Below are 26,187 nucleotides of genomic sequence, written 5' to 3' on the forward strand. Positions count from 1 at the left end.
TCCCCAGTGGAGAGCTGTGGAGATTTATTCACCAGCAGTTGGCAATCAGGTTAAACAATTACAAGGCAGTGACGGGGTGGTCACTGTTTATTCAGTGCTCCTACTTGGTATTCAGAGGATGTCTCAGCTCAATGCATATTGAGAAACTCTACACAATGTGTCCTTTTATACAAATAGTTGTTACTTTTGGTTGTACTGTACAGGTAAAATGAAATTTCAGATGAATAGGTTCCAATTACTTTCGGTTGTATCAAATCTTAGGTTTTCAGAATTGAGCAGTTGTAAGGGAATGTCGTATGTCACCCACATTGTTGCATTTAATTAAGCTAAAAAGTCAATTAACCTGATTAGCTTAGTTAGTACATGTATACAATATCAATATTAATGTTCTCTTCATCATAAACAAGAAGCAAACATTGGTGATTTGTGGTCCTGATAGAAAATATATTGCATATTAGAGACAGGGAAAAAAAAGAAACGAAATATATCTAGCTACGGGCAAATGAAATTATATTTGCCAGTTTTCTAGTACCAAAACAACTAAAGGGTGTTTGATGCAAACTTTTTCTTTGCAGTATGGCATGGTTTGTAATAGAGTTCAATTTTTAGAAGAGAACTAACCTGCAGGTTCAATTTTGCTTTGACATTTTTTTGTTTGTTTTGCAGGGATGGGAGGAAATGCCCCAAAAAGGTGCATGGTATGGTAGGTAGAAAAGCACTGACCTTGGCATTATCTTGAAGAGCAGAATCTAGATTAGGAATCATCTGTTTGAGGCAGAGGTGGTGACAGAGAAGGAGAAAAAAAATTCTACCAAAAATAATTAGAGTTAAGGAACTAGGAATAGATGTTAATTTGATATAAAAGCAAACTTTTCAAAATCAGAGTTTGGTCTTATAACCAAATTATTGTGCTATTGTGTTTTTAATTCTTCAATAGCCAAACTTTAATATTAAAAATTGCTTATCAAATTTTTCATTGTGTACCACATCATGGAGCTAAATCTGATCCTAGTAGAGGGAAGACCCTCTATTTTGAATTAGGATATATTTTAATTTAAATTCTTCATTTTCACCAACAGGATTTTCAAGACAGTGGATTAAAGTTTCCAAATGGCCGGAACATTCCCACTAGTGTTAACTGGGTATGCATGGAGTGGGAAATCTGACATCTGTGTCTGGATTTTCCTCTGCCCATTGGAAACCCAGTGGAGCATGACTTCTGCCTACCCATGTGATTCTGCCAGAAACTTGCAGCAATTTCCTGAAGGTGGTCTCATTTCCATTGCAGGACAGATTTTCATTAGTTTTCTCATACTTGACTGGTTTACCACTGCTAGGAGGTAGGGAAATCCAGTTTTGCTGCAGCCTTGCTGCTTAAAGATCCAGAAATATTTGAGATCAAGGAAAAGAGAGAGAGCTGAAACCAGTTTGAAATGGCAGCAGGAGGAGCAACTGGGGCAAAAACCCCCAAATTTTCTGACACATCAGCAATGTATTAGGCACTATGTAAGTTCTTTCTCGCTCCTTTCTTACTGCTGGGGATAAACAAGGTTTCACTCATTCAGATACTCACTAGGAAAACTCGATGAGACATCAGGGATGGTTAACTAAATGTTGTTGAGTTGTTTCTGAATATTGTTTTTTCTGTTCATTATTGATAATATCATAATTTTCTAAGTTCCTTATTTCATTATATCTATAATCTGTGTCCATTTGATTCACAGAACACCACGCAGCAGTGAAATAAAGATGCAGTGCAAACAAAAATATAGGTCAATATCATCCTACTTCCATTCTTTTCAAGCCTTAATATAGACGAGCACCACTGATGGCATTAAAAAGAAACCAGCTAGTTTTATAACACACATGTAAGGCCATTCACTGAAAGTGAAGTCCAAGAAAGAAATGAAAAAAATCTTGCACTTTCAACAAGTTTTGGCTCCCTTTTAGTGAACATACCCTTGTGTGATGGCTGTTGAAGTTGATATGGTGCTATCTGAATTGCTTGCGAAAAGGGTTGCTCTCCATGTCACTCCATGGTACCATCTCCGATGTCAGCATTGCAGCCAAGATTCAGGCCATAGCTGACCTTCAGTATCTTGCATGTACCAGTCCTATGCTGCAAGCTCACTGTCCTTGCAGCAAATGGCACAACTCTACATCTGCCTCTCTATTGATCCAGACTCTGAGCAGACATGTCTCCACATAATGTCCCGGTAGGTGTGCCAAGGTCTGAAGAAATGGTTGCTGGCATTTTGATATATGTGGCCTATTAGGCAATGTTGTCTCTTGATCACCTTGACATGCCCTCTTTCATGTAGTACCATGTAAAGCATGACATGTTATAGGGTGCTTCTAAAGAACCTTCCAGCATAATCGTTAGTCATGCATTTAAATATCATCCTGATGCCAGCTGGTTCTATTGGTGTAACTTCCTTTGGGAAGAGGAGCCTTCACCAGTACGACATCTGCCAAAGCAAGATAATGTCACCTCTCTCTGCAGATGCGGGAATGCAGCTTTCCAACACTTATCCCAGGTCCAGTGAGAAAATGGTGCGGTGATGGCAAGATTAGATGGCAGTCAGGCAGGAGTCAGTTCATCTACTTTCACAGTCCAGTATGCCCCATCTGCAACTGGAAACAGGCACAGACAAGGTACACTAAAATTCAAACCTTGATACAATAAAAATCAAAATCCCATAAATTCATTGGCTGATGCTCCTCTCTTCCTGGACTGCTCCATCACTGTCCACTGATACCACACTTGGTCTGCTCTTGTTGATTCTGCTGCTTTTGTAATTTTCTCTGCTGCCTGGTCTGCTGTGCTGGTTAACATTTGGAGCTTGCTAAGGATGGCCCAAGGTTTATTACCCTTTTCACATCTTTTTATATTGGATATTATGGAATTTGTGACAATCAATTCTGACCAGTGTGTGGACGTCAGTGCCACACAGTTGACCCACGTGCCACCATCCCTCTGAGATTGAATGTTGCTAAGGTCTGCCACCTACTGCATGGCCACAGACAGTGCAATGTTACAAATGCACTGGAATGAGTTCCTCCAACGGCAATGGCAATGATGACTCCTTGCCATGGTGAAATCTCAGAATTCTTTCTTCCACTGTTTAGAGTTCACAGATGTTTGAACCCTGTGTGGCATGAGTTGAAGAAGTGAACACCCTCGAGGTAATGTTGGAGGTGGTGTGCGATTACTCTTTCCAGTAGCTTTCCCAGGCAGCTGAACAGGTTGATGGGCCAATAATTGCTTGGTCACGATAGTCTTTCACTGGTTTGTGGATCATTTTAACCACCGCAGATTTCCAGTATCTCAGGGAGTAGCCCAGCACTAACGACTTGGTGACAATCTTAGCTATCATAGCCATTATTTCATTCGATGCCTCGCTAGGCATACAAATGGTGATGCTGTTGGGGCTTTCTCTCACATGCTGCTTAATCAGAGTTTAGCAGCAATAATTGACTGGGCCAAGGCAGCCGTACTGCTCTTCAGTGCATTATCTTTTCTATTACTTGCAAGAGTTGTGCTCAGAGGTTGAAACAGTTCGGATAGGCGTAAGGGTCAACTTCCTTTTCCCAGCTGCTGTCAAATTCCTTGTCATTTGGCTAAGTGTGGAGAATGCAGAAGTAATGTTTGAAGAACTTGCTTTCTCTAAGTCTGACTTTCCAGGGAATGCAGTGTTCGTATGTTTTTGCACTGGTTCTGCACTGTAGCTCCATGGATCTGATGCCAGAATTGTTTTGAATTTTCTTTTTGTTCAAACTTTCTGTAGAAATGATCCCTCTGCTTCTCAATGTCAGATTTTACTCTGCAAACTGGTGATCCATTTTTATCTCCTTCAGCCATGTTTTAATGTAGTTCCGCTTGAGTCTGCTTCTTAAGTGAATCACTCTAGTGATGTGTTGAGGTATCACAATAGTCCTATCGCCAGGATGTTTCTTCATTGGTATTGCTTCTTTTGCTGCTCCCATTCAAATTGGAGGGTGTGACATGATAGCCATCACTGAGACATGGCTGCAGGATGGTCAGGATTGGGAACTAAATATATCGGAATATAAGGTCTACAGGAGAGACAGGTAAAAAAAGGGATGATGTCCTGCAAGGTGAATTTAAGGAGTTAGGAAATAAATTAAAAAGCAGGACTTCAAAGGTAGTGATCTCAGGATTATTACCAGTGCCACATGCTAGTGAGTATAGGAACAGAAGAATAGACAGGATGAATGCGTGGCTGCAGGGATGGTGTAGGAGGGAGGGATTTAGATTCCTGGGACATTGGGATCGGTTCTGGGGAAGGTGGGACCTGTACAAGCGGGACGGGTTACACCCGAGCAGAACCGGGACCAATGTCCTCGCGGGAGTGTTTGCTAGTGCTGTTGGGGAAGGTTTAAACTAGAGTGGCAGGGGGATGGGAACCTGAGCGGGGAGTCAGAAGGGAGTAAAGTTGAGAGCGGCAAGAGAGGGGAAGACCCAGGGGAAATTTACAATACAAATAGTACAAACAGTTGTTCAAGAACAAGTGAAAAGGAAAAGTGTAGAGCAGCGGAAAGAAAGTGTACTTTAGACACTACAGATAAAGTGAAAACTAGCAGGTTTAAGGCGATTAACCCAGCATCAAAGCTGAAGGTCAGGCTAGGGTTTGTGGCCCAACTAAGAGTTCTATATACAAATGCATGGAGTATAAGGAATAAATTAAATGAACTACAGGTTCAAATTCAAATTGGAGGGTATGACATGATAGCTATCACTGAGACATGGCTGCAGGATGGTCAGGATTGGGAACTAAATATACCGGGTTATAAGGTCTACAGGAGAGACAGGGAAAATGGAAGAGGGGGAGGAGTAGCCTTAATGATTAGAGATGAAATCACTTCAGTGATAAAGGAGGATATAACGAGAGGTAAGCAGCCAACAGAGACATTATGGGTTGAATTGAGAAATAGGAAAGGATCTAAGACTATAGTGGGAATTGTGTATAGGACCCCTGGCGGCAGCTCTGAAGTGCTAGATTGTATAAATGCGGAGATTAGACAAGCGTGTAAGAAAAGCATAGTGGTCTTAATGGGGGACTTTAACCTTCACATAGATTGGGAAAAGCAGACCAGCAACTGTCAGAAAGGTAGTGAATTTCTTGAGTGTGTTCGGGATAGTTTTCTACAGCAGTATGTCCTGGAGGCAACAAGGGGGCAAGCCATACTAGATTTAGTAATGAGTAATGAACCAGATTTAGTTAACAGCTTAACTGTACGTGAACATCTATCCAATAGCGATCATAACATGATCGAGTTCAATGTAGTGTTTGAAAGGGAAAAAAGTGAGTCAGCTGCTAAGATTCTAGACTTGGGTAAGGCCGACTTCAATGGGATGAGACAGAGACTGTCCACAGTAAACTGGGCAAATCTGTTAATGGGTAAAACGACTGATGATCAGTGGGAAATGTTTAAAGAAACATTTAACGTGATACAAAATCGGTTTATACCCCTGAGGGGCAGGAACTCTACTTGCCAAAAAAAAACAGCCATGGACAACTAAAGAGGTAAGGGACAGTATAAGACATAAGGAAAGGGCATACAAAAAGGCAAAAAATGGCACAGATCCTGGTGAATGGGAAAGATACAAAGATCAACAAAGGGTCACAAAACAGATAGTAAGAGCTACAAAAAGAGAGTGTGAAAAGAAACTTGCAAGGGATATTAAAACCAATACAAAGAACTGTTATAGTTACATTAGGAAAAGGAGGGTGGTCAGGAGCAGTGTTGGCCCCATATAAACTGAAAGTGGGGATATTGTCATTGACAATGGGGAAATGGCGGACATGTTGAACGATTACTTTGTGTCAGTATTTACAGTAGAAAAAGAGGATAGCATGCCGGAAATCCCAAGAAAACTAATATTGAATCGGGGACAGGGACTCGATAAAATTAATATAAGTAAAGCAACAGTAATGAAGAAAATAATAGCACTAAAGAGTGACAAATTCCCTGGACCAGATGGTTTCCATCCCAGGGTTTTAAAGGAAGTAGGTGAGCACATTGCAGATGCCCTAATCTTTCAGAATTCTCAAGATACAGGAACTGTCCCTCTGGATTGGAAAATTGCAGATGTCACTCTGCTTTTTAAGAAAGGAGAGAGAGGGAAACCAGGGAATTATAGACCAGTTAGCCAAACATCTGTTGTGGGGAAAATGCTGGAGTCTATAATTAAGGATAGGGTGACTGAACACCTCGAGAATTTTCAGTTAATCAGAAAGAGCCACCATGGATTTGTGAAAGCTAGGTCGTGCCTGACAAACCTGATTGAATTTTTTGAAGAGGTGACTAAAGTAGTGGACAGGGGAATGTCAATGGATGTTATTTATATGGACTTCCAGAAGGCCTTTGATAAGGTCCCACATAAGAGACTGTTAGCTAAGATAGAAGCCCATGGAATCGAGGGAAAAGTACGGACTTGGTCAGGAAGTTGGCTGAACGAAAGGCGACAGAGAATAGGGATAATGGGTAAGTACTCACATTGGCAGGATGTGACTAGTGGAGTCCCGCAGGGATCTGTCTTGGGGCCTCAATTATTCACAATATTTATTAACGACTTAGATGAAGGCATAGAAAGTCTCATATCTAAGTTTGCCAATGACACAAAGATTGGTGGCATTGTAAGCAGTGTAGATGAAAACATAAAATTACAAAGCGATATTGATAGATTAGGTGAATGGGCAAAACTGTGGCAAATGGAATTCAATGTAGACAAATGTGAGGTCATCCACTTTGGATCAAAAAAGGATAGAACAGGGTACTTTCTAAATGGTAAAAAGTTAAAAACAGTGGATGTCCAAAGGGACCTATGGGTTCAGGTACATAGATCATTGAAGTGTCAAGAACAGGTGCAGAAAATAATCATTAAGGCTAATGGAATGCTGGCCTTTATATCTAGAGGACGAGAGTACAAGGGGGCAGAAGTTATGCTGCAGCTATACAAAACCCTGGTTAGATCGCACCTGGAGTACTGTGAGCAGTTCTGGGCACCGCACCTTCGGAAGGACATATTGGCTTTGGAGGGAGTGCAGCGTAGGTTTACTAGAATGATACCCGGACATCAAGGGTGAAGTTACGAGGAGAGATTACACAAATTGGGGTTGTATTCTCTGGAGTTTCGAAGGTTAAGGGGTGATCTGATCGAAGTTTATAAGATAGTAAGGGGAACAGATAAGGTGGATAGAGAGAAACTATTTCCGCTGATTGGGGATTCTAGGAGTAGGGGGCACAGTCTAAAAATTAGAGCCAGACCTTTCAGGAGCGAGATTAGAAAACATTCCTATACACAAAGGGTGGTAGAAGTTTGGAACTCTCTTCCGCAAACGGCAATTGATACTAGCTCAATTGTTAAATTTAAATCTGCGATAGATAGCTTTTTGGCAACCAAAGGTATTAAGGGATATGGGCCAAAGGCAGGTATATGGAGTTAGATCACAGATCAGCCATGGTCTTATCAAATGGCGGAGCAGGCACGAGGGGCTGAATGGCCTACTCCTGTTCCAATGTTCCTATGTTCCATTGCGGCATCAGTTAGTTACTTTCAGGCCAGCTCTAGGTTGTAAAGAATTTCACAGATGTTCAGGTGGGTGATGCTCCCTGCTGGATGCAGCTTGAAGTCAGCTCAGTCAGCTATCTGTAGTCGCAACTTGATTTTTTGGGTGGTCAGAGTCACGCAGAAAGGTTCAAAATGAACAGAACTGGCTAATGATCACACTTCACATCTTCTCCAACCCTTATTTCTGAGCACAATTTTAACGCCCCTCGCCCAGCGAGAATGGTGCAAGGGAGGGTTAAGATTAAGCCGAGTCCAGTTACCGGCCTGAGGCGACATCGTATCTTTGACTTTAAAGTCAGCCAAGTCTCCCACTGCCGACAAGCGAGGGGCTAATTTAAATTCAAAAGCCGCGGCCCGATGACGTCATCGGTGCCGCAATGCAATTTTCTCGATGAGTCAGAGGGTGGCCCGTCCGGTGTCAAACCTGCCAGAGAACCCTGGCGGGAGGCACCAACTGACCAGAAGACGCCATGGTAAGTTTTAAAAAATAGCTTTGCAGTGAAATCCTTGCGGGCCAGGAGCAGCAGGAGTGCTCCTCTCAGGCACCACAAAGAGCTCTTGGGCCACCCCGACCCCAGACTTGCCTCTCCCTCTCGGCACTGGCATCGGCTGCCAAATCCCTTGGTCAGTGCTAACTTTATGCCAAGGACCGTTCCCTTTGGTCCACAGAGTCTTAAGTCTCCCAACCCGATTTTCCGCTCCCGCCCGCTGGCCCTGACGTCAGTCCTGTTGGTTTCGAGAGGGAGACTGTCCTGCATTATTTAAATGAGGCCAAGAAGTTAAAATGGCTCGGGACCCACGTTGAGATCCACGTGGGGGTTTCCCTCCCACCCACAGTCCCGCTTGTCCCGAACTCGTGCCCCCCCCCCCCCCCCCCCGCAGCAGTTAAAATCGAGGCCATACAGTTTAAATACTGCAATCAAGAGAAGAAATTTATGTGCACAAGTCCACAAACGGAAACTAACCACACCTTCAAGATTGAAGTTTAATGAAGTTAAATTCGTTGGGTAAAATGATAGGCAGACTTGGTCCTTGTTTCTTGTCATGCCTTTATTTCAATGTTACAGTGAGATAAGCAGGATTTTTTTTTTCAAAAAATATACTTTATTCATAAAATTTGCAGCAGTTCATACAATACAGTTCTCATATCACATTCCAAACATACACAATATCGATTATGCGATTTGCAGGTTACATCAAGTACAGTTCAATGAAACACATTGGACATCATTACAGTTCAAGACACTCTAGGGTGCCTCATTGCATCACAATCAATACAGGTGATTCATTACAGATTCATTGCAGATTTATTGCGGGTACATTACATCAATTTTGAATTTTACATTCTGCCCGAGGGGGTTTTTCCCTGATTGCAGCCCCTCGGTATACAATGGCGGGAAGGCTCTAAACGGTTGCCTTTCCCCACAGAGCCTTTGCGGCGGCCGCACCCATCCTCAGTGCGTCCCTCAGAACGTAGTCCTGGACCTTGGAATGTGCCAGTCTGCAACACTCGGTCGAGGACAGCTCCTTGTACTGGAAGACCAGCAAGTTTCGGGCAGACCAAAGGGCGTCTTTCACCGAGTTGATGGTCTTCCAGCAGCAGCTGATGTCCGTCTCAGTGTGCGTCCCCGGGAACAGCCCGTAGAGCACAGAGTCCTGTGTTACGGAACTGCTCGGGACGAACCTGGACAGATACCACTGCATCTCTCTCCAGACCTTCTTTGCAAAGGCACATTCCAGAAGGAGATGGGTGACGGTCTCGTCTCCACCGCAGCCTCCTCTGGGACAGCGCGTGGTGGCGCTGAGAGTCCGGGAGTACGTGAAGGATCTGACGGGAAGGGCCCTTCTCACCACCAGCCAAGCTAGGTCTTGGTGCTTGTTTGAAAGCTCTGGCGATGAGGCGTTCTGCCAAATGACATTGACAGTCTGCTCGGGGAACCAACCGACAGGATCCACCATCTCCTTTTCCCGCAGGGTCTCGAGGACGTTACGTGCGGACCACTTGCTGATCGCCTTGTGGTCAAAGGTGTTTTTCTGCACAAACTTTTCCACGAAGGACAGGTGGGGTGGAACGGTCCAACTGGATGGAGCATTCCGTGGCTGTGTGGCCAGGCCTATCCTTCTCAACACCGGGGACAGGTAGAACCTCAGCACGTAGTGACACTTTGTGTTTGCGTACCGAGGGTCTATGCACAGCTTGATGCAGCCGCACACAAAGGTGGCCATCAGGATGAGGGCCACGTTGGGCACGCCTTTCCCCCCTTTCTCTGGAGATTTGTACATCGTGACCATGCGGACAAGGTCCATTTTTGATCTCCAGACAAAGCGGAAGATGGCTCAGGTGACTGTCGCGGCGCACGAGCGAGGTATGGGCCAGACCTGCGCCACGTACAGCAACACCGAGAGCACCTCGCACCTGATGACCAGGCTCTTGCCCACGATCGAGAGGGATCGTCGATCCCACAGTCCCAGTTTCTGCTTAACCTTGGAAATACGCTCCTCCCAGTTTTTGGTGCATGCCCTGGCCCCACCGAACCAGATCCCCAGCACCTTCAGGTAATCCGACCTGACGGTGAAGGGGACAAAGGATCAGTCGGTCCAGTTCCCAAAGAACATGGCCTCGCTCTTGCTACGATTTACCCTGGCCCCCGAGGCCAGTTCGAACTGGTCGCAGATGCTCATCAATCTGTGGACCGACAGCTGATCCGAGCAAAAGACGACGACGTCATCCATGTACAGGGAGGCCTTGACCTGAGTACCTCTGCTGCCTGGGATCGTCACCCCTCTTATGCCCGCATCCCTCCTGATGGACTCGGCAAAGGGTTCGATGCAACACACGAACAAGACGGAAGAGAGAGGACAGCCCTGCCTGACTCCAGATTTGATCGGAAAGCTTTCTGATTCCCACCCGTTGATTGAAACTGCGCTACTGATCTTTGTGTCGAGCAGTTGGATCCAATTGCGGATTCCCTCCCCAAACACCATTTTGGAGAGCACGTCCATCATGTACGTGTGGGATATTCTGTCAAAGGCCTTCTCCTGGTCCAGGCTGATCAGGCAGGTGTTCACCCCCCTGTCCTGTACGTAGGCAATCGTATCCCTGAGTAGCGCTGAAGGGATTCGCAAAATTTCACATGTTCCCCCCCCCGAAGATTTATTGGAGTTATTAAAGAAACCCTGGTGTGACTGTGTTTTTAAAAATCCAGGATCTTTCAAAATGGCTGCGGTCAGACTCATGGCCTAAAAAAAAGCCTGCAGCATTTCTCTAACAACTTGGCAGGCTTCGTGTCTCAGACAGGTTTCCTTGCACAATGCAGTTGCATTCAAGCCCTGAGGCAAGCCATCAACATGGCCGGCCAACACATCAAAATTTGAGCAGGAAGTGATTGCAGGACAAAAGGTGAACCATCAAGGTACATTCGGAACAATGGTAAAGCAGTTATGGAACAGATCGATACAGGAACCGGCCATTATGTAAATGGGCCAGAAATTAGGTCCTTTGTCTTAAAGCAGTTATGGAACTCAGAAATACAGGAATTGGCCATTAATGTAAATGGGCCAGAGATGGGGTCCTTTGTCTTACGTTTCGTGCTTAAATCAAACAATGAAGCAAGCTGATGAGGTATGAAAAAAACCTGTTACCAAGAGGGTATAACTGGGGCTGCCCAGTATCTCTCTCTCTCTTCTCTCTTCGCCTCTTGGCCCCATCCTGTCTGTCTGCTAGCAGCTAAGAAGGAAGGCCATCCAGTAAACCTCGCAACCACATGTCGACGGCAACAGCAGGCACAGGGGCCAGGCCTTTTCATCTGTTTTCACCGGTGAGCATTAATTTTCTGGCCGCCACAAGACAACCTATCTAGGTATAAGGGTGGGGGTTAAAGGGATATTGCTAAAATTGTGATTTTAGAATTTTCCCTCGATGTGTCCGTTTCTTCCACCCCGATAAGTGTAAGACTGTATTGTATCTATAGCGATTTCTTTATCTTCTGTATAATACTGTTTACCTTGTAGTTTTAGTTTTCTTATTAATAAACATTGGTTTTCCTTGTACCAATCCACTGGTCTGTTCGTCTGTCTTTGTTACCGCCAGATAAGTCCTCAGCTCAGAATCAGGAAGGGGTAAGCGATTCGCAACCGCACAGCGGGCAGGGCAGCTCAGGAAAACATAACTGGCTGACCTATTATAAGCCCGAGAAACAGTAAAAAAGAAACCCCTTACAGCGCCAGGCTATCAGAGATCTTCCTGCCGGGTACGGCGCAGGTCTGATCGGGGTGGATCACCACCTCCAGGGCTGACTTGACCCGGTTGGCGATGACCTTGGACAGAATTTTGTAGTCCACGTTAAGTAGTGAGATGGGTTGCCAATTTTTGATTTCTTCCCTCTTCCCCCTTCTGCTTGTAGATGAGGGTGATGATGCCTTTCCTCATGGAGTCTGACATGCTGCCTGCCAGGAGCATAACCCCCGTACACTTCCAGCAGGTCTGGGCCTATCCAGTCCCACAGAGCCGAGTACAACTCCACCGGTAAGCAGTCGCTTCTGGGAGTCTTACTCTTCTCGAAGGAACGGACGGCCTTTGTCAGTTCGTCTAGAGTTAGCGGGTGATCCAGACTCTCCCGCTTGCTGTCGTCTAGAAACTCCGTGATAGACGACAAGAAGGACTGGGAGGCCGCGCTGTCTGTGGGCTTCGCGTCGTACAATCCGGCATAAAAGGATTTGCAGATCCTCAGTATGTCGGGCTGCGAGGACGTGACCGAGCCGTCCTCTTCCTTCAGGCTGCTGATCACAGAGCTCTCTCTGTGCACCTTTTGGAAGAAGAAGCGCGAGCAAGTCTCGTCCTGCTCCACGGAGCGGACTCTGGACCGGAAAATGATCTTGGAGGCCTCGGAAGCAAACAGCGAGGCTTGCTGGTCCTTCACCTCTCTGAGTTCCTCCCCGACATCGATCCCCATCGACTGCAGCAGGAGAAGATTCTGCATGCTTTTCTGGAGTCAGGACGTTTCCCTCTGCCTCTCTCTCGCCTTCTGAACACCTTTGAGGATGAAGAACCTCTTGATGCTCGCCTTGATGGCTTCCCACCAGTGCACTGGGGAATCAAAGAGGTGCTTTACGGTTCTCCAACCTTTGTAATCCCTCTTCAGTTCCTCAATGTTTCCCGGGGTCAACAGTTTCACGTTCAGCTTCCATGTCCCCCTGCCCACTCTCTGATCGTCGGCCAGGAGGAGGCAGTGGTCAAAGAAGAACACCGGTGTGACCTTGGTGGATCTGACCTTGAGCTTCGGGGACACAAACAGGAAGTCTATCCTGGAACGGACGGACCCGTCTGGTCTGGACCAGGTGTATTGACGCGCCGCTCCGTCTGCAGGGTTGCTGAAGACGTCGCACAGCTTGGCATCTTTCACCGCTTCCATCAGGAGTTTGGACATGGCGTCCAGTTTGCTGTCGGCTCTGCTGGATCGTCCAGCCGCATCGATGATGCAGTTGAAGTCACCGCCGAGAATGGCCGGCTTGGACGTCGCCAGCAGCAGTGGGAGCTGCTGGAAGACGGCCAGCCGCTCGCTCTTCAGAGCCGGGGCGTACACGTTGATCAGCCGGAGCGGAGCGTTTTTGTACATTACGTCTGCTACGAGAAGACGACCCCCCACCACCTCCTTTACTTCGGTGATGGTGAAGTTGCCTCCCCGCAGCAGAATCCCCAGGCCGGAGGCACGGTTATCGTTGCCTCCCGACCAGATCGACGGCCCGTGGGCCCAGCGCTGCGACCATTGCCGGTAATTGCTGAGATGCGGCAGGCTACACTCCTGCAAGAACAGCAGGTCGCTCTTGACCTTGGCCAGGTAGTCCAAGGTCGACACACATCGCGTAGTGCATTTAACACTACGCACGTTAATGGATGCGACTTTCAGACCCATTTTAACAACAGTTTAAAGTCTCACCCGACAGTCCGTTTGCTGTTTCCAGCTCTTGGCCGTGTCCCTGCATCCCGGTGATCTGTGCAAAGTGTTCCACGTTCCCTGAGCGTTCTGTTCTGTTCTGCCTCAGAGAGGGGGCCGACGTTCCGCCGGGGTGACATCAGCGGCGTGGTGTCAGGTGAAGAGTCCGTGCGATCCTCAATCGGTTGGGGCTCCTCGTTGTCGCTTCTCCCGGTTTCCCGGAGCTGTTCTTCGCTCTCTGCGGTGCTGCTCCTGGTGCCCCGGAGCTGGTGTGCGCTGGGCACTACGATGCTGCCGGCTTCCCGGAGCTGGAGGGTACTGGAAGCGTTGTCGCTCCCAGTGTTCTGGAGATGGGGGCTGCCGATCGCGTCGGTGTCACCTTGGACATTTTGCCGCTTTCGGTGGGACGTCTGACCACTTCGCTCCTGTCATCTCTCCTCGTCAGACACGGGGTAGTCGCTGCAGTCCGACTGCGACTCGAATGCGCTTTTAACCCCTGGTGTAGTGTCGGCAGGGGCTTGTTTCCTTTCCTCTGGCGTCCTCTTTCTGTTTTTCTTGCTCACCAGCTGCCATTCTCCCTCTGCTGCCTCCTCGTCCATGGACTCTGTTGTCTAGTGGGGAGGCTCGGAGCTGGGTGTCGGGGTCTGGCAGTTTTTGGCTTGACCCTTTCCTCGCTCCTTGTCTTCCTGGGCCAGGGACTTCTTGGAGGAGGTCGCGGCCGGGCGATGACTCTTGGCCTTCTTTGGGGCAGCCTTGCTTGTTGCCCCCTCCTCCTCCGCTGTGTTGCTCTTGGCCGCCTGGGCGTAGCTGAAGCTGCGTTTGGGGCAGGCCCTGTAGAGATGGCCTTCCTCCCCGCACAGGTTGCAGCACTTGCTCTCCTTGCAGTCCTTAGTCTGGTGCCCTTCCTGCTTGCAGTTCTTGCAAACGGTTGCAGTGCAGGAGGCCGCCACGTGGCCGGATTTGCCGCAGGTGCGACAGACTCTGGGTTGCCCCATGTACATGATGTACCCTCGACTTCCTCTGATGGCGAAGCTGGAGGGAGGGTGGACGATGTTGCCGTGGTCGTCCAGTCTCAACTTTGCCGTGACCTCCCTCTTGCTGGTCCAGATCCCAAACTGGTCGGTGACGTCGACGCTGTTCTCCGCCCCGTCGACGTGTCTGGCGAGGAACGTCAGCACATCGACGACCGGGACGTGTGGGTTGTACATGTGTACAATCAGCTTCCGATTCCTCTGCGTTGGGAGGGTGAAGAGCGGCTCCGCAGTGAGAATCGCCAGCGGTCCTTCGCTCCCCTTCTCCTCGAAGACTTGAAGAAGCTTCTGGCATCCTGCGACGGTCTTAAAGGTGACGTCAAAATGTCCGCTTCGAGGGAAATCCTGTAGGCAGAAGATGTCCGTCGCTTTGAATCCACAGAAGTCGATCAAAACTCGTTTGACGAGAAACTCACGATCCACCGACGTAACACATTCAACTGTCGTTACCGTCACCCTGACGGTGTTTGGCACACCATGGCCAACTGCCCGGGTGCCCTTCCCTGCCATTGCAGTATCGATGTGGTCCCTATGCAAATTTAGGGGCGGAGCCAGCACTCGAAACGACCAATCACAGCAAAGTCCGCACTTTGCGAGTGCAAGAGGTCGCAGCTGGCGTTCCAATCCGCTCAGATCCAAATAAGCCCGAAAAGGAACACACTTGATCTTAGCCAAAAGGCCGATAAGCAGGATACAGTCAACCCTAGGATCGAGCTCTTCAGACACTAACATAGCTTTAATCGAATTATCCCTTTTTATGCATTCAAATCTCCTGCTTATTTCCCTTAACACCGTGATTGGTTATAAGTTTGAGCATTGCCTTATATGGTGCATCACTCTCTTCTGTTTGTGCTACCCTCAGCAGTCTCAGCCACTCCCACTTTCAGCCTGTGGTAAATGAGTTTTCAAGCTGCTAATTTAATCAATTGCTGAGGTGATCAGGGCCTTTGTCTTCTGCTAATTTAATCACACACATTATCATATGTCCCAACTGTTCTTTCTGCTCATTTTCAACTTAACTCCTTCCTTCCCATGTCTCAACAAAGATAAGGGGTTGGAAATCAACCAATGGCCATGTCGTTGTAGAGGAATATTCCTGTAAATTGAACATTTTCATAGACAATTAAATTTTGCTATATTCTCCACAGGAATTGATTCCTGCAAATTTAAATTTGTCACATTTAATTCTAAACTTACTACATAATGCAGGCATATATGTGATTTCTGTTAAGCAATGCCATTGCATAGTGAATTTTAATCCTCTTCAGTTCTCCATCATAAGAAATGTTAATTGACCTGATACTCTATACGAATTGTAAGTTTAATCTCATGTGCTTCTTTTAGAATCATAGAATCATAGAAAATTTACGCCACAGTAGGAGGCCATTCAGCCCAACGTGTCCACGCCGGCCGAAAATGAGCCACCCAGCCTAATCCCACTTTCCAGCACTTGGGCCGTAGCCTTGTAGGTTATGGCACTTCAGGTGCACATCCAGGTACTTTTTAAATGAGTTGAGGGTTTCTGCCTCTAGCACCCTTTCAGGCAATGAGTTCCAGACCCCCACCACCCTCTGGGTGAAAAAATGTTTCCTCTTTCATCCTTCTACCAATTACTTTAAATCTGTGCCCCTTGGTTATTGACGTCTCTGCTAAGGGAAATAGTTCCTTCCTATCCACTCTATCTCGACCCCTCATAATTTTGTTCACCTCAGTGAAATCACCCCTCAGCCGCCTCTGTTGCAAAGAAAACAACCCCAGCCTATTTAATCTTTCCTCATGGCTAAAATTCTCCAGCCCTGGCAACATCCTTGTAAATCTCCGCTCTACCCTATCTAGTGCAAACACATCTTTCCTGTAATGTGGTGACCAGAACTGTACGTAGTACTCAAGCTGTGGCCTAACTAGTGTTTTATACAGTTCCAGCATAACCTCCCTGCTCTTATATTCTATGCTTCGGCTAATAAAGGAAAGTATTCCATATGCCTTCTTAACTGCCTTATCTACCTGTCCTGCTACCTTCAGGGATCTGTGGACATGCACTCCAAGGTCCCTCTCTTCCTCAACACCTCTCAGTATCCTTCCATTTATTGTGTATTCCCTTGCCTATTTGCCCTCCCCAAATGCATTACCTCACACTTCTCCGGATTGAATTCCTTTTGCCACTTTTCTGCACATCTGACCAGTCCATTAATATCTTCCTGCAGTCTACAGCTTTCCTCCTCACTGTCAACCACACTGCCAGTTTTTGTATCATCTGCAAACTTCTTAATCATGCCTCCTACATTAAAGTCCAAATCATTAATATATACCACAAAAAGCAAGGGACCTAGTACTGAGCCCTGTGGAACCCCACTGGAAACAGCCTTCCAGTCACAAAAACACCCGTCAACCGTTACCCTTTGCTTCCTGCCACTGAGCCAATTTTGGATCCAACTAGCCACTTTCCCTTAGATCCCATGGGCTTGTACTTTTTTGACCAGCCTGCCACGTTGGACCTTGTCAAAAGCCTTGCTAGAATCCATTTAGACTACATCAAACGTGCTACTCTCATCGACCCTCCTTGTTACCTCTTCAAAAAATTCAATCAAGTTAGTCAGACACGACCTTCCTTTAACAAATCGATGCTGACTGTCCTTGATTACTCCATGCCTTTCCAAGCGACAGTTTATCCTGTCCCTCAGAATTGATTCCAATAATTTGCCCACCACTGAGGTTAGACTGACTGGCCTGTAATTACTCGGTCTATCTCTCGTTCCCCTTTTAAACAACTGTACATCGTTAGCAGTTCTTCAATCCTCTGGCACTACACCTGTATCCATTGAGGATTGGAAAATGATGAACAGAGCTTCCACTATTTCCTCTCTTGCTTCTTTTAACAGCCTGGGATACATTTCATCTGGGCCTCATGATTTATCTACTTTCAAAGATGCTAATCCCCTTAATACTTCCTCTCTCACTATGTTTATCCCATCCAATATTTCACATTCCTCCTCCTTAACTATAATGTCTGCATCGTTCCTCTCTTTTGTGAAGACAGACGCAAAGTATTCATTAAGAACCGTACCATATTGTGCAGTAGGAGGTGAGAAATGCTGCAGTGAAACTGTTTTAGATGCTGCCTAAGTGATGAATCACTAAAATGTTTCTCAGCAAAATTAATTTTGCCTGAAAGTGCTGACAACCTCAGGCTGTGCAAAATATTGTTTACTCTAATATTTCATGAGTTATAGTAGTTATACATATAGAATAATTATATAATAGATAAGTTAGATGGATCTACATGGAGCTTCAGTTTGCACTACAAGAGCACAAGTTGATACAAATCAACTGAAGTCATGTATTGCATTACTGCCCTTACGTTTCCTCACACCTATTACGGTGAAATATATGCAGCTGGGAAATCACAGGCACCAACTGGAACACCATGATGGTCAAGTGTCCAGAAGATCAAGGCACATCGCAAATTATCTACATAGGTCCTTCCACCACGATGAACCAGATAAGAACGTAAAAAATCCAGAGTGAGAAAGGCCAATCAGCCCATAAAGCCCACTATCTCCAGAGTCCATGAATGATTTCTCTAAATCTACTATGATGGCCCTCCCAGACCAGCAGTAGATCGCCGACTTTAAGGAACACTAATTTCTTTCCCTGACATCCCCTGAAAAATTCAGTATTGTATAAGATGTCTGTCATATAATTAATGTAGAAACTTTGAGGTTTGGGATAACAGCTGCTAGAAAGGATTACTTGGAGAAATGTGAACACATACTTAAATATTTGGGGTTTGGTGCCTACCTTGATTGGCTGGCAGACAGACAAGCAGTTGCTGCTGAAGCTATAAATCTCCAACTGGTAGAACCACCTTCTAATGGAATATGACATGTGCTAATTCTGGGGTCAGGGGCATTGTGGCAATGTACTCACACATTTAAGGTGAGTTATGTTCCTCACTATACTACACTGGAGGAGTTCCAGGTACATGTTGTCTGTCTACTGAGGATTCAAATCCATGTTTATCAGTTGTTTAATGGCCAACAAATATCTGTCCTCCTTGGGGGTGGGGGGGTGGTGTGGAAGGTAACCACAGTCTATTTTGTGTTGAGTTGTTTCTGAGATAGTATTGGATGATGGGATCTTAGAACCAAATTGATCCTCAGTAATCTCATATCTGAGCCAGGCAGGTCTATAGAAGGTGCTCTTGATGATTGCCCAGCCAATCCGGCTCATTGTGGTGGGTTAATTCTGTCACCAGGGCTAAGGTTCTTTCTAGTTGGCTCCAGATAATCTTGCAAACCAATTCCCTAATGCGTAGCTGGACAAGCAGCAGGTATCTCACCAGAGCTCTCTAATGATAAGCTATGGGGTTTTAACCCTAGCAGTACCCCTTAGCACACTTGGGGTTGATGGTCCTGTCTATTACAAAAACAACAACTTGCATTAATATAAAGAGTTTAATGTGGAAAAATGTCCCAAGTCACTTCACAGAGGCTTAAGAAAAAAATGGACACGGATCCAAATAAGGCTATAATAGGAAGGATGACCGAGAGCTAATGTAGAGCAGCAAGGAAATCAGTGATGGGCCAATGGGACTTGGTGCAGGATGGGAAACAGATAGCAAAGTTTTGGATGAGCTAAAGACTACAGAGGGTGGTGGATGGGAGGCCTGCCAGGAGGCCATTGGAATAGTCAAGTCTGGGGATGACAAAGGCATGGATGAGGGTTTCAGCAGCCGATGGGCTGATAATATTAAGGAGGTGGTTTTAGGCCGTCTTTGTAATAGAGAGGATATGAGGTTGGAAGCTCAGCTTGGGGCTGAATAGAACGCCAAGGTTGCAAAACAGTCTTGTTCAGCCAGGAACTCTGTCAGGCTCAGCACTGCTGAAGGCAGGCAAGTTCTAATCCTGCCCTGCCCACCTCCGGACAGTTTTATATTTGATCATGAAAATCATCCTCTCAACTCTTGCCAGCTACGTTTAAATTCTCAGGATTCAAGTAAGTGGGATGTGCTTTGATAGAAATAGAATGTTCACTCCATATAAGGCAAACATAAATTCTACCTGTAGGAATTTCTTGTTAGATTGGCTTGAAAAACCTAAAGCATGGTAACGGGTGTGGGCTTGTGTTAGACTTCCGTCTTACCAAAAAGTTTCTAGTTTGCTTTGGCACTAAGTGTACTTAGTACAATGATATGCAACATTAAAAAATGAATGCAGCTTCAATTGCTTATATGGACATATAGTGAAATTAAGTTTCAAATGAACAGATATAATTGTAATCTATACAAAATGTTATAGATGGTACTGTTAAATAAATGACCTGTTAAATGATGGTGCAATTTTAACACCGACTCTAATAAAATAGTTAAAAGACTTCAAATGGAGGTAGGGAATTCAAGCAGGTATCAAACTGTTGAACAAACAGTACAGATTAAAGGGAACTGCAAAGCTTTAAACATATGGATTACAAAAAAACAGCCTTAATGAGCTCATTTTGAATGAATGTTACAATGGGACATCAAACACTTTGTGGCATGCATTTGAGTAATAGGCGAGCAGTTAATTAAAACGTGTTTATTTAATATAGCTGAGACTCCTTCATTCTCCAATTCAAAGAAATGTTGAGTCTGTTTATTGTTAAATAGACACATCTCAGAAATAGTTTTATATCCTCCAATTTTTTCTACACTACAATATCTAATAATGACACAAAACAACAATGATGTGGAGATGTCGGTGATGGACTGGGGTGGACAAATGTAAGGAATCTTACAACACCAGGTTATAGTCCAACAATTTTATTTTAAAATCACAAGCTTTTGGAGATTATCCCCTTTGTCAGGTGAATGAGTGGAAGGTTCTCAAATCGCATATCTTATATTAGGCTGGGATAGCATCACACCAATCAAAAGGTGTCGTTGTTGTTCAAACAGGCCAGTCACGGAGAACAGCACGTCCCAGTACACTGGATATACATTGTGTCAATTACACAGACAGAAAGAAAGAGACCCAAATGGCAGAGAGAGAGAGAGAGAGAGAATATTAAAACACATAACCTTTTTTTTCCCTTTTTGCTGGTGGGGTTACGTGTAGTGTGACATGAACCCAAGATTCCGGTTGAGGCCGTCCTCATGGGTGCGAAACCTGGCTATCAACTTCTGCTCGACGATTTTGTGTTTCAGACGATTCAGACAAAATCGAGGTTCTCAGCCGAGGACTCAATTTCTGCCCCACCACCAAAATGGACCCCATCGGTCTCGCGGCAGACACAGAGGAATTCATCAGGAGAATGAGACTCCGGGAATTCTTCCACAAATCCTAAGATTTCAGCAGCGAGCCCAATGAGACAATCAACGATCCGGAACAGCAGACAGAGGGATCCGCGGTACAGCAACCGAAGAAGAAAGAGTCAAACTGGACTCTGCCCTAAGCTTGACATGTATGCTCAAGCTGTCAGGAGATGCGTCAATGCCAGATTCATCAGCCGCACTCACAAGACAGTCCAGAATGTCACCCGAGCACAACGCAACGCCATCAACGCTCTCAAGACCAACCGCAACATCGTCATCAAACCAGCGGACAAAGGAGGAGCCTTTGTCATACAGAACAGAACGGACTATTGCAAAGAAGCATACCGACAACTGGACAACCAGGAACACTACAGACAGTTACCCGCAGATCCGACCAAAGAACACACCCACCAGCTCAACAAACTGATCAAGACCTTCGATCCAGACCTTCAAAGCATCCTACGTGCTCTCATCCCACGTACTCCCCACATGGGAGACTTCTACTGCCTCCCAAAGATACACAAAGCCAACACACCCGGACGTCCTATCGTATCAGGCAACAGAACCCCGTGTGAGAACCTCTCTGGATACGTCGAGGGCATCCTGAAACCCATCGTACAGGGAACCCCCAGCTTCTGTCGCGACACTACAGACTTCCTACAAAAACTCAGCACCCACGGACCAGTTGAACCAGGAACACTTCTCACCACGATGGACGTCTCGGCACTCTACACCAGTATCCCCCACGATGACGGCATCGCTGCAACAGCCTCAGTACTCAACACCAACAACAGCCAATCTCCAGACGCCATCCTACAACTCATCCGCTTCATCCTGGATCACAATGTCTTCACCTTCAATAACCAGTTCTTTACCCAAACACACGGAACAGCCATGGGGACCAAATTCGCACCCCAATACGCCAACATTTTCATGCACAAGATCGAGCACGACTTCTTCACTGCACAGGACCTCCAACCAACACTATACACCAGATACATCGACGACATTTTCTTCCTATGGACCCACGGCGAAGAATCACTGAAGAGACTACACGATAACATCAACAAGTTCCATCCCACCATCAAACTCACCATGGACTACTCCTCAGAATCGGTTTCTTTCTTGGACACACAAATCTCCATCAAAGACGGGCACCTCAGCACCTCACTCTACCGCAAGCCCACGGACAACCTCACGATGCTCCACTTTTCCAGCTTCCACCCCAACCACGTCAAAGAGGCCATCCCCTATGGACAGGCCCTGCGAATACACAGGATCTGCTCAGATGAGGAGGAATGCGATGGACACCTACAGACGCTGAAAGACGCCCTCGTAAGAACGGGATATGACGCTCGACTTGTCGATCGACAGTTCCGATGGGCCACAGCGAAGAATCGCATAGACCTCCTCAGAAGACAAACACGCGACGCAACCAACAGAGTACCCTTCGTCGTCCAGTACTTCCCCGGAGCGGAGAAACTACACCATGTTCTCCGCAGCCTTCAACATGTCATCGATGACGACGAACACCTCGCTAAGGCCATCCCCACGCCTCCACTACTCGCCTTCAAACAGCCACCCAACCTCAAACAGACCATCGTTCACAGCAAATTACCCAGCTTTCAGGAGAACAGTGTCCACGATACCACACAACCCTGCCACGGCAACCTCTGCAAGACATGCCAGATCATCGACACGGATACCACCATCACACGAGAGGACACCACCCACCAGGTACATGGTTCATACTCCTGTGGCTCGGCCAACGTTGTCTACCTCATACATTGCAGGAAAGGTACATTGGCGAGACCATGCAGACACTGTGACAACGGATGAACGGACACCGTGCAACAATCGCCAGACAGGAGGGTTCCCTCCCAGTCGGGGAACACTTTAGCAGTCAAGGACATTCAGCCACCGATCTTCGGGTAAGCGTTCTCCAAGGCGGCCTTCGAGACACACGACAACGCAAAATCGTCGAGCAGAAGTTGATAGCCAAGTTCCGCACCCATGAGGATGGCCTCAACCGGGATCTTGGGTGCATGTCACGCTACATGTAACCCCACCAGCAAATAGGGAAAAAAAAAGTTATGTGTTTTAATATTCTCTCTCTCTCTCTCTGCCATTTGGGTCTCTTTCTTTCTGTCTGTGTAATTGACACAATGTATATCCACTGTACTGGGACGTGCTGTTCTCCGTGACTGGCCTGCTTGAACAACAACGACACCTTTTGATTGGTGTGATGCTGTCCCAGCCTAATATAAGATATGCGATTTGAGAACCTTTTCACTCATTCACCCGACGAAGGGGATAATCTCCGAAAGCTTGTGATTTTAAAATAAAATTGTTGGACTATAACCTGGTGTTGTAAGATTCCTTACAAAACAACAATGTCAGCAATACATTTCTTTATTCTTAATTAAGACATATTACCCAGAAATGGAGATTTTAAAGCCAACTTTTCTGAACTTCTTTGCACATAAACGGGGCAAATACTGTACAATTTTTGTTTCAGCTGAATAACAGTGAGACAATATAAATCGATTGTATTCAAGTGTGTGTTGTGAGAGAAAATAAAACTGTTTTGGTAATAGAATGAGATGGGAATTGTCATACTGAAAAGAACAGGTAGTTTTCTGGCACAGATAGCAGATCTGTCCCATCCCCCACTCCAACTGATTTGTCTCGTAACTGGACTTCGAACTGCCCTGAATCCCACAGCAAAGGACAAGAAATCTCTTTTACATGCTATCTGCAGGCTTTGAAGGAAGCATTCCTGAAAACTAGCCACTGGTCACCAAGGTTTATTATCAATTCCCAGAATGGTTCTATAATCATTTGATTGCACAAATCTATGAAGAATTTTATTATGTATTTATTGTCAAACAAGTATAGCCCATAACTACATACTGCGACCTTCCTTTCACAAAGTAGCAAATAACAAATTGCTGATAAAGAGATTTGACAATTCAGGACAACGCTAGAGGGTATTTCTTTGTTACCCTTAAATCACACTGTTTTTTTTATATACTCCAGAGTAGTCTCTTTAGTTCCACAGGAAGTTTCAGCATAAATTGACATTGGCAAAATTGGGCATAACCTCCTGATTACACCCCCCACAGGAAATTCTAGACCTGTGTATTTAAGTCCTGGAATGATGCTTAAACCCATAATCTTGTGACTGTAAGGTAACAGCACTACCAACTGAGCCAAACTGACACTACATAAGCACCAAAACATTGAAACATCAAGTTATTACTTCCAATAAATATTGTTATAATGCATCCATTTTTTTAGAATTTTTTTCTCTGGTAAGTATTTACCTTAAGATGATCTGAATCTGATCTTCTGCCAAAGCAACTCTACAACCAGCTGCTAGGAAGTCCTTACTATTGGTCTGGGCTAACTAACTTTCTGATTACCCCTCCCTCCTTTTGGAATCTACCAGGTCCTTGGTCAGAACTTTCCACATTGAGAACTGCAGCTCATCCTGTCAGAAATTATGGTATAAACTCAATCTTAGTATTCATGATAGATGCTGTACTCTATTGTCTCCATTTCTAACTGACAAAACACATAGGGGCCAATTTTGAGTTTTGGGAACAGACCAGATGGAGCGCGCTGGTCAGCTGACTGTTCTGACGGTGAAGAGGCCCCCGCAATTTTGAGGCCCCATGCACATTTAAGGTAAGTTTGGGAAGGGAGATGTTGACATTAGACACGGTTCATTCACGTGCTGTAAATGTGTTGAGATTGAGTCTTTTAAGCAGGAGATCCACAACTTGAAACAACAAGTGGAGGACCTGAAATACCTGGTGGATTTTGACGACTTCCTTAATCATACAACAGGTTTATTTCTCCACTTGACCCCACGTCTTTCTGTATGCTGGATTGTACTTTTGCGTCCGAGAACAGGCTTGCAGCTTTTGCGCAGGAAGAGACAGATTCCATTACAGAAGACAGCAACATCATAGCCACGTCTGACAGCAGAGCCCACATTACCACCAAAAGACCATGAAGCAAGGCAAAACAGAACAGAAAGGCACTGACAAAGAAAGAGAGATGGGTATGACAGAGGGCTCTAGACATTGGAGTGCCTCTTGCTGCTGGTCCCAACTTTGGCGTTAATTCCCCTGATCCTGTTCTTGACTGGGGCAGAGATCACATCATATAGAAGGTAAGTGTCTTTATAGATAACATTTGGCCCATGTGATCTCCTGACTGGTTTCAATTGCCTGAGGGGGTCAAAAAGGAATTTTATAGAGTATTTTTTCCCTTATTGGCCCTGGGTTTTTTTTTCTTTTTTTTTGTCTCTCCCAGGAGATTACATGGCTGTGGGGCGGGAGGGAGGTGGGGGTGGGAGGGAGGCGGGGTGGGGGCTGTTGGTGGTGGAAGGTTGGAGGAGGGAAGAGGTGCTTAGCCATGATGGTCCAGCCAATCATAGTGTGTGGGAGGCTTGATGGACCAGGTAGTCTTTCCCTGTCCGTCAATACCGTATGTTCATATGTTCGTAAATTTGGCAGGCAAGCTGCGGGGCGTCAAACAGGCATGATGATGCAAATTGCCAGATTGAGGCTTTGAGAGCGGGCCGGGGAGGCCGCCAGCAAAGTAAGTTACGGGTGGGGTGGGGGGGTGTCAAGATTGCAGAGGGTGGGAGTCCCGGCACGGCAGCGGCCCAGATTATTTTTGTGGGTCCCGGAGGAGCACTCGCCTGCTCCTTCAGGGTTCGCAAAAATATTTCAACACTTACATTTGGTGGGCCTCTTCAGCTCTATCGCCCATGGAATTGGTCGGAGTGTGCACAACACAGGCTCCGACTAGTTCAAAACTAAGAAGGCAATTGGGGTCCTATTTACGTGATAAGGCATCAATTTCCATATTAAAAGGGGCCTATCTCCTGAAACAGGCAGGACACTCAGCGGTAGGCTGCTTTCAAAATGGAGCCGGCTGCATCACCGGTGTTAAAGGGGCTAACGACTCCATTTTGAGGCTGTTACCACCCAGGGAGTAAAAATTGACTCTATAGCCTGTAAGTTGCTACACTTTACTCCCACATATCTATTATTCTATATGCAACTCCCCTTTGCCTGTCCATTATCTGTATGTAATGGAAAACAGATTTCTTAAGGCAATTTTATCTTGGCATTTGTTTAGGTCAAATTCATGGAGACTGGCTCTCTTATTGACACTACTAAATTTGTCTCTCTTATCCTGGCAGTTGAATTATAGATCATTTTTTTGTGGGTCTACAATTCTACCATGAGAAATAGGAAGCCCAGTTTAATTGTGTAATTCTGAAAGCCAACTCACATTAGTATGAAAGTGGCTTTAAAA

The sequence above is a fragment of the Heptranchias perlo genome, chromosome 13 (assembly GCF_035084215.1).
Source record: "Heptranchias perlo isolate sHepPer1 chromosome 13, sHepPer1.hap1, whole genome shotgun sequence".
In the NCBI taxonomy this organism is placed as follows: Eukaryota; Metazoa; Chordata; class Chondrichthyes; order Hexanchiformes; family Hexanchidae; genus Heptranchias; species Heptranchias perlo.